Source organism: Myotis lucifugus, unplaced genomic scaffold (assembly GCF_000147115.1).
Source record: "Myotis lucifugus unplaced genomic scaffold, Myoluc2.0 scaffold_123, whole genome shotgun sequence".
Lineage (NCBI taxonomy): Eukaryota > Metazoa > Chordata > Mammalia > Chiroptera > Vespertilionidae > Myotis > Myotis lucifugus.
This window is the reverse complement of record NW_005871171.1, coordinates 2,067,962-2,082,196: the sequence shown is the minus strand read 5'-3', so window position 1 is coordinate 2,082,196 and position 14,235 is coordinate 2,067,962.

The window sequence follows — 14,235 nt, the reverse complement described above, 5'->3', positions numbered from 1 at the left end:
GGGCTAATTGCAGGGCTTCGATGTGCTAAACATTGTGATGCAAGTATGGGGCAGAACTAAATTCCTCAAGGCCATAGAAGAGAGGCTGTGGGCTTCTGGTGCCTCCTACCGCCATGGCACTGGATGGTGGAAAGATATCTGTATATATAAAACCCCAATATGCAAATAGACCAAACAGCGGACAAACTGAACAACCGAACAACCGGTTGCTATCGTGTTTGCTGACCACCACAGGGTGCGCGTGGAACATGGCTGGCGTCGGCAGCAGAAGGGAGAGCATGGAACATGGCAGGCATCCGTCACAGCAGGGTGGTGGAGCAGGTGAGCAGGGGCGCCAGACCAAGGCAGGGTGCCAGTCGCTGTCATTGGAAGAGCCTCTGGTGGTTACTGAAAATTCTTTGCTCCCACACACTGTGGTCCCACCCGGCGCTCTCACCTGCTGCCGGCACTGGAGCTGCCGCTCGCACCTGCTGCTGGCACCAGCCCCGCTTGCTCCCGCAGCCGGCACCAGAGCCACTGTTCACACCCACTGCTGGCACCAGCCCCAATTGCCCCGCGCTATCAGCGGATACGAGCAGGGCCAGCACCACCAGCACATGGGAGCGGCAGTGGCAGGAACAGGGCTGCTGGCAGACAGAGGACCAGGGGCCACAGCGGGAGAGGCCAGGCAGGAGCCCAGGGGATGGGCTGAGACCCGCCCTGTACCCATTGCAGCCTCGTGGCCCAAAGTCCCTTTCAAGGTGCACAAATTTGTGCACTGGACCCCTAGTCTATAATAATCTATAATAATAAAAGCATAACATGCTAATTAGACTGGACAGCCAAACGACCTTCCAGACGTCCTTCCAGACAACCTTCCGGACGAAGCCAGAGCTGTGAGGGCCAGGGAAGCTGCCATGGCTGCAAGGGCTGAGCCCCTTGCACGAATTTCGTTCATCGGGCCTCTAGTTTAAAGAATAAGTGTGAAGGTGCATCTGAACATTAGTCTGCCAGGACTCCCCACAGGCCTCAGCCCTATTTCCTGCTATTAATACTACGTTGAGCCCGACTATCATGGCTCAGTGGTTGAACATTGACCTATGAACCAGGAAGTCATGATTCAATTCCCAGTCAGGGCACATGCCCAGGTTGCAGGTTCGAACCCAGTGGTGGGTGTGCAGGAGGCAGCCAATCAATGATTCTCTCTCATCCTTGATGTTCCTATCTCTCTCTCCTTCTCCATTCCTCTCTGAAATCAATAAAAATATTTTAAACAAGACTGCTTTGAAGGGGTACTCTCCTAACCAGGTCTGTCTCCCCTAACCAGGTCTGTCTCCATCTACTCAACTCCTTGAGTACAGAAGCTGGGTCTTGTTTATCACTCTATCCTAATTGATAGCTCACCATAACACTCAATAAATTTGCTCTATTTTCTATAGCAGAAAAATATTAAGGCTATATAATAACACAATCTGTACTTACCCACACCAATTAGTCTGTGAACAACCCTTAATGTCAGTACATAAAATTACTTCACAGTTTGCAAGGTTTTCAATGTGAGATCTTTACAGAAATTAAATAAAGTGCAGTAAGATAATTCATACATCTGAGGTCCAGCTCTGCATGCTCAAAAAGCAGCAGTCTACTTCAGATATGAAATACTCAAACACACTGGGGTGGGGAGGGATCAAAGAATCTGCAGACAGGCAGTATCAAATTCTGGACAGTCAATAAAAATGGTCTAGTCCACTAGCTTTGTTTCATAGGAGGAAACATTAAGTGGAGAATGCTGAGCCACTTTGCCCCAACAAGTGACAAATCCATGGCCAATGATCTCTAAGTTCTCAGACCACTGTTTTCCCCACCACACTGGGCTGCCACCTGAATTACTCAGGTCACCTTACTCCTCCAGCTGGAAATCTGCAATGGCTCCCCATTTTTAATGAATAAACAGCAAAGTCTTGCCCTAGCTGGGTGGCTCAGTTGGTTGGAACGTTGTCCCATACACCAAAGGGTTGCGGGTTTGATCACCAGTGGGGTGCAAATGGGGGAGGGGGAACAACTGCTTGATGTTCTTCTCTCTCTCTCACCCTTTTGCCCTCCCTCTCCCCCTTCCTTTCTCTGAAAATCAATAAAAACATATCTTCAGGTGAGGATTAAAAAAAAAGGCAAAGTCTTTACAGAGCCCTATGGGTCTACCTCATTCCTATCTATTTTTTTAATATATATTTTTATTGATTTCAGAGATGAAGGGAAAGGGAGAGAGAGAGAGAAACATCAATGATGAGAGAGAATCATTGTTCAGTTGCTTCCTGCATGCCCCCTTCTGGGGATTGAGCTGGCAACTGGGCATGTGCCCTTGACCAGAAATCGAACCCAGGACCCTTCAGTCCACAGGCTGATGCTCTATCCACTGAGCCAAACCAGCTAGGGCCATTCCTATCTATTTTGTCCCTGACCTCATCTCCTGCCATTCCACTACCTTTCCCTTTGCTCAACCTGTCCCAGCCATGTGGACATCCATCTCCTGCTGAATGGGGCATCCTTCCATCAAGAGCCTGCGTACTTACCCTTTCCTCTGCCTGATGAGCCTCCACTCCCACCCCACCCCCAGAAATACAGCACAACACCCTTTGTCACCTCCTTCGGATATCTCCTCAAGTGCCATGTTCTCAGTGAGGCCTTCCTTATCACCCAACTTTAAATTACCACTCACCCCAAACCCATCCATGCTTTATCTTCTCTCTAGCACTTATAACCATTTAACATATTATATATTTACTTATTTATGTATGCATTTCCCCTTCCCCACCCATAAACTCCATGCGTACAAAGATTTCAATAGCATGGTTCACTGCTGTATTCCTTGTACCTATAAGAGTGACTACCACATAGTCAATATTAGTTGAGTAACTGGTTATATGGGTTAGTGGATGGAGTTTAAAAGTGGCCCAAATCCAGAGAATGCAGGAGCCATGAAGTGTCTGATAGTGTCGGGCAGTCCCTGGGAAGCAGCTGTGGCCTGGGTGTCATCTACCATCACTATGTACCCACTCTAGAACTGGCATTCACTGATACCCTGTGTGAAAGTCAGTAAACTAAGGAATGAAGTGACATAAATACTTGTCAACGCAATCCCCTTTGAGGCAGTGTGACTCTGGGTTGAAGAGTGACCTAGAAAGCCAATAATTTATCAGAAACAAGATGCTCTTACATGCACAGATGCAGAAGTCACTTCCGAATGGCTTCCCTGTGCCCTTCAGCTAGAGCAGAAGAGATGGCTTGCTTAGATTGGGCATCCCAAAAAAGAACCCAGATTTCAAAAACTCTGGCATGAACCAACATTTGCTATTAAGCCTAAATGGCTGGCATCATTCTAAATCTAAAACCACCAGGCTTCAATTATAACTAATGACAGATACATAAAGGAAGATATTAAGAGTGGCCAAAAACAAGGCAGTAGGAACCAAGGGCCTATATTAAAACTACATAATATTTGGCCCAGCCATCAAGGGAAAAACAAAACAAAACATCCAGACAGACTCAAACTAACATAAACAGTCTGTGCTCATTCACGTTTAAAACCCCAGTAATGTTTGCATGCATGCTGTATCTCATCCAATACCTGAAACAGCGAACATAGCCACAAAGAACTACTTGTCCAAACTTGAAAAACACAGGCTAATTCTAATTTACAAAAACGAAGTACCAAGGATCACTAAATGCCTTGCTAATTTCCAGTCTAATTCAGAGCTTTAGAGCCCAACACACATGAATTTAGAATCAAAATCTTCTACTCCCAGCCTTATTAGTCCCTCTTAGGCACTGGGCATGCTACCCAAACCAAAGTTTTTCATGATGTGCCTTACTATCTCCTTGCCAACATGAACACTGTCTCATTTTAATTCATTTGCTGGAAAAGTGATTGATCACAAGTTTTAAATCCTGGGGTCATTTTTAAATGGTATTAATTTCACATGAAATCATTTTTAAAAAAGGAAAAAGTACTAGAAAACAACTACTGAAAATGAGTTTAGCATTTAATGAATCTTCCTCTCCAAGATTCCAAATTTCCATAGCTAAATCTGAGATGAGCACAGTTCTCTGAAGTCTATGATGGCTAAAGCAGGTGTGTGCTGGTGCCCCCTGTAGAAAGCTCCCATGTGCTAATGGCACATTGCTGGGGATTCATCTGGGACCAGTCAAAGCCATAAGGCTATTAACTCTGACCTAGGCCAAGTCCAATAAACAAGTCATCCCCACAGGAAATGAGTTAAGCTGGCCTTCAAAGTCATCTAAGCAAATACCCAAAGAGTGCCTCACAAGAAGCTGCTCATGAAATCCTTCTGCTGTTGATTTTGCCCAACTTAAATCAGAAATCACTGGAAATGTTCATGTCAGAAAAAAAAATTTAAATGGAGTGACTTAGTTTGTTTTAAGTGACCAACTAAAAGAGTCTCTCAGCACTGCCACTGTCTCTCTGGCCACCACCTACATAGCAACAATAGGTGCATGATAAATATTTAAGAAACTAACATGGAATGAATCCAGCTCCACCTACACTACATAAAATCAAGTTTCTGATCTGGAAATTCTAGACCATAAACAGTCACACATGAGAGAAGAGGTCACGGCCAGTTACCATGCTATATATATTATTCTCATGTCTAAATAACATACTCATTTCCAAATGTGGCCACCTCCAGGCTTTTGTTAATGTTAAGACTACACCAAAAACATTTCATTTCTCAGTTGTAATGAGTCTCATCTTTGAAGACTTCTCTCAAATATGACCCTCCAGAAAGCTGTTCCTACTTGTTCTTCAGATTTCATCACTTCCTACATTCAACCATCTGGGCCCTGGCTTTACTTGCCTTAGACCAGTGATGGCGAACCTTTTGAGCTCGGCGTGTCAGCATTTTGAAAAACCCTAACTTAACTCTGGTGCCGTGTCACATAGAGAAATTTTTTGATATTTGCAACCATAGTAAAACAAAGACTTATATTTTTGATATTTATTTTATATATTTAAATGCCATTTAACAAAGAAAAATCAACCAAAAAAATGAGTTCGCGTGTCACCTCTGACACGCGTGTCACAGGTTCGCCATCACTGCCTTAGACCCTGACAGTATTTATTCTGTCTTTTGTCATCGTTGTTTCTTGCCTTACTGCTCCATTTAACATTAAGGTTTTTGAGGGAGAGAACCACAAGTCCTCTCTCCTGCTAGCAGGTTGTTGTATCCCCAGCAGATATTCAGTAAAAATGGGTTGAACTGAGAGGCTCTCAGTCTTTGATTTAATTCTCTCAACATCTCCAACTAGTCTAACAGCTTAAGGACCAAACCCACTTAAAAATTAACTTAAATTGTACATACAGCGACATCACTCTAAATTATTAACCTACCCACTCTATGTGTTTATTTTCCTACTTGGAAAATCAGGCCAGCCATAAGAACAACCTTCCCTATACAGGTGACTCTAAGAGTGATGAGGTAATTTCCTTCAAAGATGATGAGGTTTTCAGGATTCTCTGGAATGCATACCTATGCATTAATGTGTCATTATTAATAGGTCCCTCCTGGTAGAAGCAACACTAGAACATTTCAGAATTTTCAAGCAACTGCACACTATATACTCAATTTGATGGTCCCATTGCTTACAAAGGTATAAAGAATTTAGGAGACAGATTTACTAAAGATACTAGGAAATATTTCATCAAATTTGTGTAACTATTTCTATACCCATGTTCCAAGGGCATTATTCACTGTGTTTGTATAAGCATCCATACATATATCTGATTAAAGAAATGGATGAGAGGATAAAGGGTAAGTTTTACCCCCATACTAGGGTTTCCAGATTTATCAAATAAAAATACAGGATGCCCAGTTAAATTTTAATTGAGATTAGCAAAAATAATATTTTATTATGCATACCTCATGAAATTTGGACCACAATTATACTAAGAAAGTATTCTTTATGTGAAATTCAAATTTAACTGGACACTCCGTATTTTATCTGGCAACCCTACTCCAAACCCAGAAATTATATTATGAAATCTTCAATTAAAAAAAAACAACAGAGAAAAGCATATAGCAATAAATTTATCTTGTGAAGCCTTAATCTTCAGAAAGAATACAGCACCTCACCACATGGGGCACAGAACACATCAGAAAGCTCAGGAAACAGTGGCAGGGAGCCAGTGGAGTCAGGTGCTGTGTGCCAGATACTATGCCAAACCCTTGATGTGCGTTATCTCCTTTAAGTCTTACCACATCCATATGGGCTAGGAATTAGTAATATTACTATAACAATTATTACTATACAGCTAAGGAAAGCAAGAAACAAAGAGAACAGGTTTCCCAGTGTGATGAAGAAGAGCAGAGTCAATCCCAGGCAGGTTTAACAAAAGGACTTACATGCGTCCTTTTTACAGGTAAACAAACAGAATCCCAGTATCTGCTCCAAACTCAAACAGCAGCTAATCAGTGTGGCAGGGATTAAAACCCAGGACAGCCTGACTCCAGAGCTTCAGCCCTACAATAAGGATCTGTCCAAAAAAGAGTCATGCAAAATGTGCACGTCCCAGCTGAACCAGCTGCGGTTACCATAGTAATGAGTGAGACAGTATTATCTTCAGAGAACGGTGCTAGAACTTAGAATGGCTTCCTAGGAGTCTTTATCAGATCCATCCAGCTGAATTTTGATTCCTTATGATCAAAAGGTTTTCCTGGGTTGGATGGAGAATGTAAAGACTTGCATTTAGGGGAAGAATTTGTTGTTACTGCCCTTTCTATACCAAAACATCTCTTTAAAATAAGCCACTTATCCAACGTCCACCCGTCTTACTGCCTTGAGGCAAATTCTTGCTCCTGCACAGGAATCCTAAACACTGGAAATAACCTGGAACACAGACATGAAGGCCAATTTGAAGTAGCCACCAAAGTCAGCTTCAAGATCCAATCGTGTGTGGAAGGACCACAAAAGCCAAAATGTTTCCTCTTGGATCTGAAATTAAAAGCCAGGATTATTCCACATAAAATAACAGAGTTCAGAAAATATTGGAAATTCACAGAACTTTTACCGGGAGCAGATTTTCCTATGTGAGGCCTCATATCCCTTATTCTGGTGCCTGTTACGTCTGGAATGAAGACAGATGTCTTTAATCTGTGTATGGAGTGTGCACATGCAATACAATACATATACAGCACAGTGCTTATCTAACTTTACCCTCAAAACCTACTTTAGGGAGCAGAGAGCCCATTGGTCAGAGCGTCAGTCAGCTGCAGCAAAGGGCGGGGCATGGACATTTAGAATTTTGCTCATGTAACTTATAAGGAATACACAATAATCTATCACAGTCTGTTTATCTGGCTGTGTCTCCCATTAGTATATGGTCTTCCCAGGTGTGTGGTACAGAATAGGCACCAAACATATTTTGAATGAATGAATAAGCCCTCACCACTGCCACTGGTAAGCAGTGTATAGCCTTTTGCCCTCATTGCTCTTGTAATCTGTGGCCAAGGTTTGTATCCTCTCTTTGGGGATGAATAGTGTACGCGTACCCTTATTTCTGACAAAGACTGTTAAGCTAGAACCATACTAACTGGCCTCTGTGACACTAGACCTGGCCACCCTCCAACCCCTTCTTCATTTGGCACCGAGTGCTGTTCCTCCATATCAGGCCATCCGTGCTCCCCAGTGCTCCATCCATGCTCTCCAGTGCTCAGGCCACGCTCCCCGGTGCTCCATCACACTCCCCGGTGCTCCATCCACACTCCCCGGGGCTCCATCCTGGCTCCCCGGTGCTTCTGCCATGCTCCAGAGCTCACAGGGTCCCACAGGCACCACAATGTGCTGCCCTCCAGCCCATGCCTCCTGCCTGCTGAATGCCCTGAGCTTGTCTGCTTGGCAGCCATCTTTCAATAATGAATTCAAACTTCATTTCTTCTAGGAGATTTCACTCTTCCCTTCTCCCCTCCATCGTTTGCCCCCAAAGTTTCCACTTCAGGCCAAGCATCATATTCTTGCCGCTGTGGGTTACGAGAAGGCAGAGCTCCACCTTAGGGGCGGCCTGCTAGCACCAGCAGTGGCTGGCAGACCGCAGGTTTTAAGCAATCATTTCTTAGATGGATAAATGGACTTCAGAGCATAAAAAAGAAAACTCTGTTAATCTAATCATTCCTTGATATCATAACCAACAGAGGAATATGCCTAGACCCACTCATTGAGTTCTATCTATATCTGCTAAATCTACCAGAAAAAAATGACTAAAATGAGAGACAATAATGTGTGCTGGTGCCATTGCTGCTGTTTAAGTGAGCACCTGCTGACCAGAAGCTTCACAGAATATTGCCTAGTTATAACTGGGCCTGAGTACCAAAATCAAAATGACCCAAAATCAAGGATTATAGGCACTTTGGAGAGAGGGTACTTCTTAGACAGCAAATAAGTTTCCCCTCCAGTCTCCATGGTGAGAGGTGGAAGCCCAAGGCTCCTCCCGGGTCCACAGGGCAGAGCATGGGCAGCATCTGCCACTGTCCTGGGAGAGCAGCACGGCCCCGTCCACACTGTCCTGGGAGAGCAGCACAGCCCCGTCCACACTGTCCTGGGACAGCAGCACGGCCCCGTCCACACTGTCCTGGGACAGCAGCACGGCCCCGTCCACACTGTCCTGGGACAGCAGCACGGCCCCGTCCACACTGTCCTGGGGGAGCAGCACGGCCCCGTCCACACTGTCCTGGGACAGCAGCACAGCCCCGTCCACACTGTCCTGGGACAGCAGCACGGCCCCGTCCACACTGTCCTGGGACAGCAGCACGGCCCCGTCCACACTGTCCTGGGACAGCAGCACAGCACCACCTCACTACTCTGGCCTAGCCTGATCCTTCACTGTACATAAAGGAGACCGAGTCTTGATACATGGTTAGCTCTGGTCCCAGCTGGGCCTGGAACCGGGCCTCCCAAAACATCCACTGAATAACTATTAGGTCCTGCATATTGTCATTGGCTGGACTAAAATGGTAAATAAAAGCATTCATGGTCATCAACCTAGTGGGGTTTATAGCTTATTCAATACTTAACTCATAATGCCCACCTCCCTTCTGCTCTTACATTTAGTGACATTTCCTAGATGAATATAAAAATTCATTTTTTTAAAATATTTCATCCCAAACAATTCAACCAATTCATAACTATTCTTTCTTTCCCTGCTTTATTCTATTCATTCAAACTTATAGAAACTCACATTTAACCCAAAACTCCATGGCAATATTTGAAATATTTTTCAGATAGCTGCACCATTCCCAAATCTCAATTCAAAGAACTCGTCAGAACGTGCAACGAAGCAGCGGCCAGGTGTGTGAGGTCCTGCAGGGCACCTGCTCTCGAGACTGAACCCCCATAACTGCTCAGGAACTCCCTCCAGTGCTATGAGTTCTTACAGTACAGACATTCTATTTATGCCTAGTCCAAATCTTACCACTAAAAGGTAAACTAAATATACTCTGTCATCAAAGACAGTGAGAAAGAACCAGTCACCACCTTACACCAAATAGTGTAGTGCATGTGATTTGGGGCTGCTCTTCTGTTTAATCTCTTTTTCTCCTTAAAACTTAGCAACATTAATTAGTGGGAAAATTAACCAAGAAAAGGGACTGCTCTGAAATCTTAATTTAGCACAAAAGAAAGTTTTTTCAAAGAAAGTAATTGGCCCCAAGTGGAAATACTTACGTATCTATAATTTTCACTAAGGAGTTTACATTTTGACTCTGGAGTAAATATGTGATTTTTCAAATTCATGGTTTGCAAAATCCCAAGGCACCAAGTAACACTTATTTCCATAAAATAAAAAGACACATTATTGTCTTATTCTAAACAGGATACCAGAAAACAAAACTAACACTGTGAACAAACAAATCTTAGCTAAAACTCATTGAAATAATCCAAATGGTTTCCATTCCAGGGAAAACAGTAAGTCAGCAGTTTGCATTCAGCTGCCTTTTCCAAATACACAAAATAAGCAAAAACGCCACCAGAGGAAAGTGCAAACGCTGAACCCTTTCTATTTCTGTTTCCACAGGACTGCAATTCGATCACTGCCACCCGTGCATGCCCAGCCACCACTTATGCTCACTTCCAGGTGGCCTCAGGGCCCGCCCAGAAGCCCAGAGAACTCCCAGGAAAGATGCAGGCGCCATCACTCAAACCACAAAGAGAACAACAAGAAAGCCTGGGCTCCGACTCCAACTGCTAGAGCAAGACTGGAAAGCCAAGAAAATAAATGTCCAAGGGTGTCAGGCAATCAGAACTGTCATAAAGAACACTCAGATACTAAACAAGAAGACAATGGGAACAGAGCGAGGCATTCCTTAAAGAACAAAAGGCTCTGGGGAAAAAAATAATAAAGAATCACAACCCTTCACCTAATACCAGTAACAGCCTGGAGTTGGCGAAAGACGGTTGAGTAAAAAATATTCTATATAAGGAAACTTACTTAAGGGAAGTATTCAAAACCCTTCACCCAGGATAGAAGACAAGCGATGTGCAAAGTCAGGACTGGGAAAGTCTGTCCGGGGTTATTACAGGGCACATTAGAGTAGCATCCTGGGCATGAGATTATTTTTGAAGAAGAACATTAACAGAAAAAGGAAAATAAAAACTGATGTTTTAACTTGAAGACAGAGAACTCACATCCAAATCCCCACCCTCCTACAGACTTGAAAGGACAATAGTCAGTCCAGAAAAACAGCCAAATGAGGAAGTGGTATTCTCTTACAATTTCTGTTAATCCCCTCCAGCTGAAATTGAAGAAATCCAGTGACATCAGCATTTATGTGTGATCCAGCAAGAATGGCAGAACCACAACTGCAGATCATCTGAGGGGAGGAACTGGGAGGGCACCTGGCGAGCGCGTGCGAAAGCGTGGAAAATGAACGCACTTTGCAGCGAATGACTTGAACAGTTTCAAACACCAACACTGCCAAGACTAACGTAAAAAGTGGGAAAGGAAGCATAAGCCTCCAAACCTAATCACGGACCCAGTGGCCCTTCTGAAAATGTTCACTGCAACCAGTGAACTGGACATTTCTGAAAACAGAAAGGAGTCTCGCCACTTACAAACCAGAAGCAAAGATCCAAAGTGACATGAAGCCGGTCCCTCTGTAAAAACATCTGCTGTGCAGTGAGCTGCAAGCTGAGTTCCTGCGGTTACTGCCTGCATTACCTTCTTGAAGACAGGCACAGACTCCAGTCCATGGCCTCCTTTTCCCAGAAGAGAAAACAGCTCATGGGAAAACCCACTGAAGTCCTAGTATTTTGAAGATGTCTCACTTGAGTCAGAGATGGACCAGGAATAGGTCTGAATTCCCAACATAAATGCCACCCATTAACTTTTCTTCAGGTCAGAGTCAAAGGGAGAAGAAAACCACACCAAACCTGACCGACCAAACAACCCACCGACGAGCGGGAAACACTCACCGGGGCCACCGGGGCCCTTTGGCTGAACATTGAGTCCACCGAGCCGTCTCGGAAAGGAGGTGATTACAAAGATGCCACCGCAGCTCTGCCACACGCTTCCATGCACCCTCCTCAACAGCAGGAAGGCTGAACTAGAGATGGACTGATAATTAATAGGCTCCTGGCAGCAGCAGCCGGCTGCTGTAACCACCAGTAATTGCTGCCTACTGAAGATGGCATGGAACCCAGCCAGGAGGAGGGCGGGCACATGACAGGAATCATAAAGGTGAAACAGACTTTACCTCACAGGTTACCTGGCACCCATTCCAAACTACATCCTTATCTCCAGATGCAGTTAATAATGATGGCAAATAAATTCAAAATCATAATACGAGGACTGGAGATCAATCATTCTTCTGGAAATATCACCACAGATGCAAGGAAATTCTGATGAAAACACATCTCTTCACATACCTCCAACCCCCAAATGTCATACATTCCTAACTTGGTCATGAAAATAATTATTCTTATAAGATGTCCTACTGGAAAAGAAAAGTAATCCCATAAGTAATATATTTTGACTTGGAGAGCCTTTGAAAATATCCAGGCTGCTGAGAAACTTTTCACAGCACTTAGACGCAGTGTATGCCCTCTATTCTGACATTAAAGCAATGTCCTTGTTGGTAAATGCTCTAGGAGAGGAAAGATCTTCGGCACAGAAGTTGTTTACTGGAACGACTAAAAACTGCTGGCAGGGTAAAGGAGAGGATGCATGGTGCCTGCACTTTAAACCTCCAACCCCAGAAAACAAGACAACACATCAACCTGTTAGACTGATGACCAAACACTCATCTAGACAATATTTCATCAGAGAACACTAATACCTACTTCACACTCCCCAGCAAGAAGCAAACCACTGCACCTCTAACATCCTGAGATGCCCAGAGACATGGAGAACTGAGGAGTCAACCTTCTGCCACGGGAGACATCTATAGAGATAAATCAGGGCAGCAGGCACATGGTTTCACAATGACTAATACTGACCAAAGCTGTTCATAAAGTCAATTCCACAGGCAAAGACTCTTCTCCTTCACTCAGAAAACCCCTGGCTCTCTGCTGGTGTTGCGAAGGATGCCTTTGGCTTGCCAAACAGAGGTCATTACAAGACTCCAGGCTTTCTGACAAGATGCAGCCCAGGAGACCCTATTGATAATAGTTCATGGAAATCACCAATGTTTCTCATGGTAAAGATACACATAAGGTAGCAAATCCGGAGCAGAAGCATTGAAAACTCAGGTGGTTTACACTTGGTATATATGAAAATTAAGTGGGGTTTTTAAATAGTTGGTCTTTCTCCTCTCCCATTAATAAGAGTTAGAATGCTTTTACATTCATTTTGTGAATCTCTAACTCATCACTGATGGAACCCACTAAGAATATGGCTCATCATTAAAGCCATCAACTAAGTATTTTTATAACTTCTTCCTCTCTATTATATCATTATATCCTTTTATTGAAAACCTTTAACTCGATGCTTTGCAATGACTAATGCTCTTAACACACATGTCAAGGCAGAAGCTATGTTCATTACACAACATTATGTTTCAAGACCTTTGACATTCAAGATAAACAGTCCAAAATGGAACAGACTGACTACAACTTTATGAAGACACACAGGAAAAGCAATTAGCAAGTCAGGTTAGGGGTGAAAAGAGAGAGAGAGGAGTGAAAAGCATCAAGATGTTCGGAGCTACGTGTTCAGCGGTGGACCACAAGGATGGCTTTGTAGGCAAGACTTCTTGATATTATCAACTGGGAACATTCAAAGATCCTTAATGAGGAATGAGGAAAATGTACAACTTACACACCACACCCTTTAGAATGATTAGCCACCATCTCATCTTTTGCTGCCTTTCCTGGAGCCCTCACAGCCTATCTCCTTTCCTTCTTCAGAAACAGCTTTGAAAACAAAGGACTGTGCAGCCAAGTGTGCTGGGAGCACCTTTAATAGATAGAACTGTTTATCTTGGATTCAGATCTCAACCACACCCAGAGTCTCTTGTCTTTACTTCATCAGAAAACTAGTCCTCTTTCTATTCCAAAATCAACATGAGTTGTCTTCCTAATCACTTCATATCCTGACTCACCTAGGTACCCCAATATACACAGCAGCCACCACAGCAAGTAGATAAGAGCGTGAGCTTTGAAGTCAGACAGTCCTCAGTTTAAGTCTTGGTTCCTCCCTTATTTGAGTGATTTTAGACAAGTGATTTAAGATGGCTCAGCCTCAGTTTCTTCATTTATAAAATGGGATCCTACCTGCCTCATATGAGGATTCAATTACTACATAAAACATTTGAAATACTTAACACAGTACCTGGTAGATAGTAGTTACCTTAATATGTTTGTAATTCAACTAGATCTGAATTATTCATTTCTGCTATTTCAGCTTCTTGACTTTTCTAACACAGGAAAAATATGAAAAAAAGAAAAGATGACGTAGGTACCTTCCTTATCCCAGAACCAAGACAAATAGACAGATACACATACACACACACACACACACACACACACAGAAACATGCATACACACATACAGACTAAACAAGCCATTCTTTTTATAATGCACAAGGATGCAGTACAAAATGCAAACGGCAGGCTACAGGTGCAAGGCAGAAAAAGATGCAACTTTTGATACTTTAACTCCAGTGACATGCAACTTTTATTACCGTAACCCCAGTGAATTTCAGTTTCCTAAACGTAGACCAGATTAAAACCCTGGCACCAGACACAGCCTTTT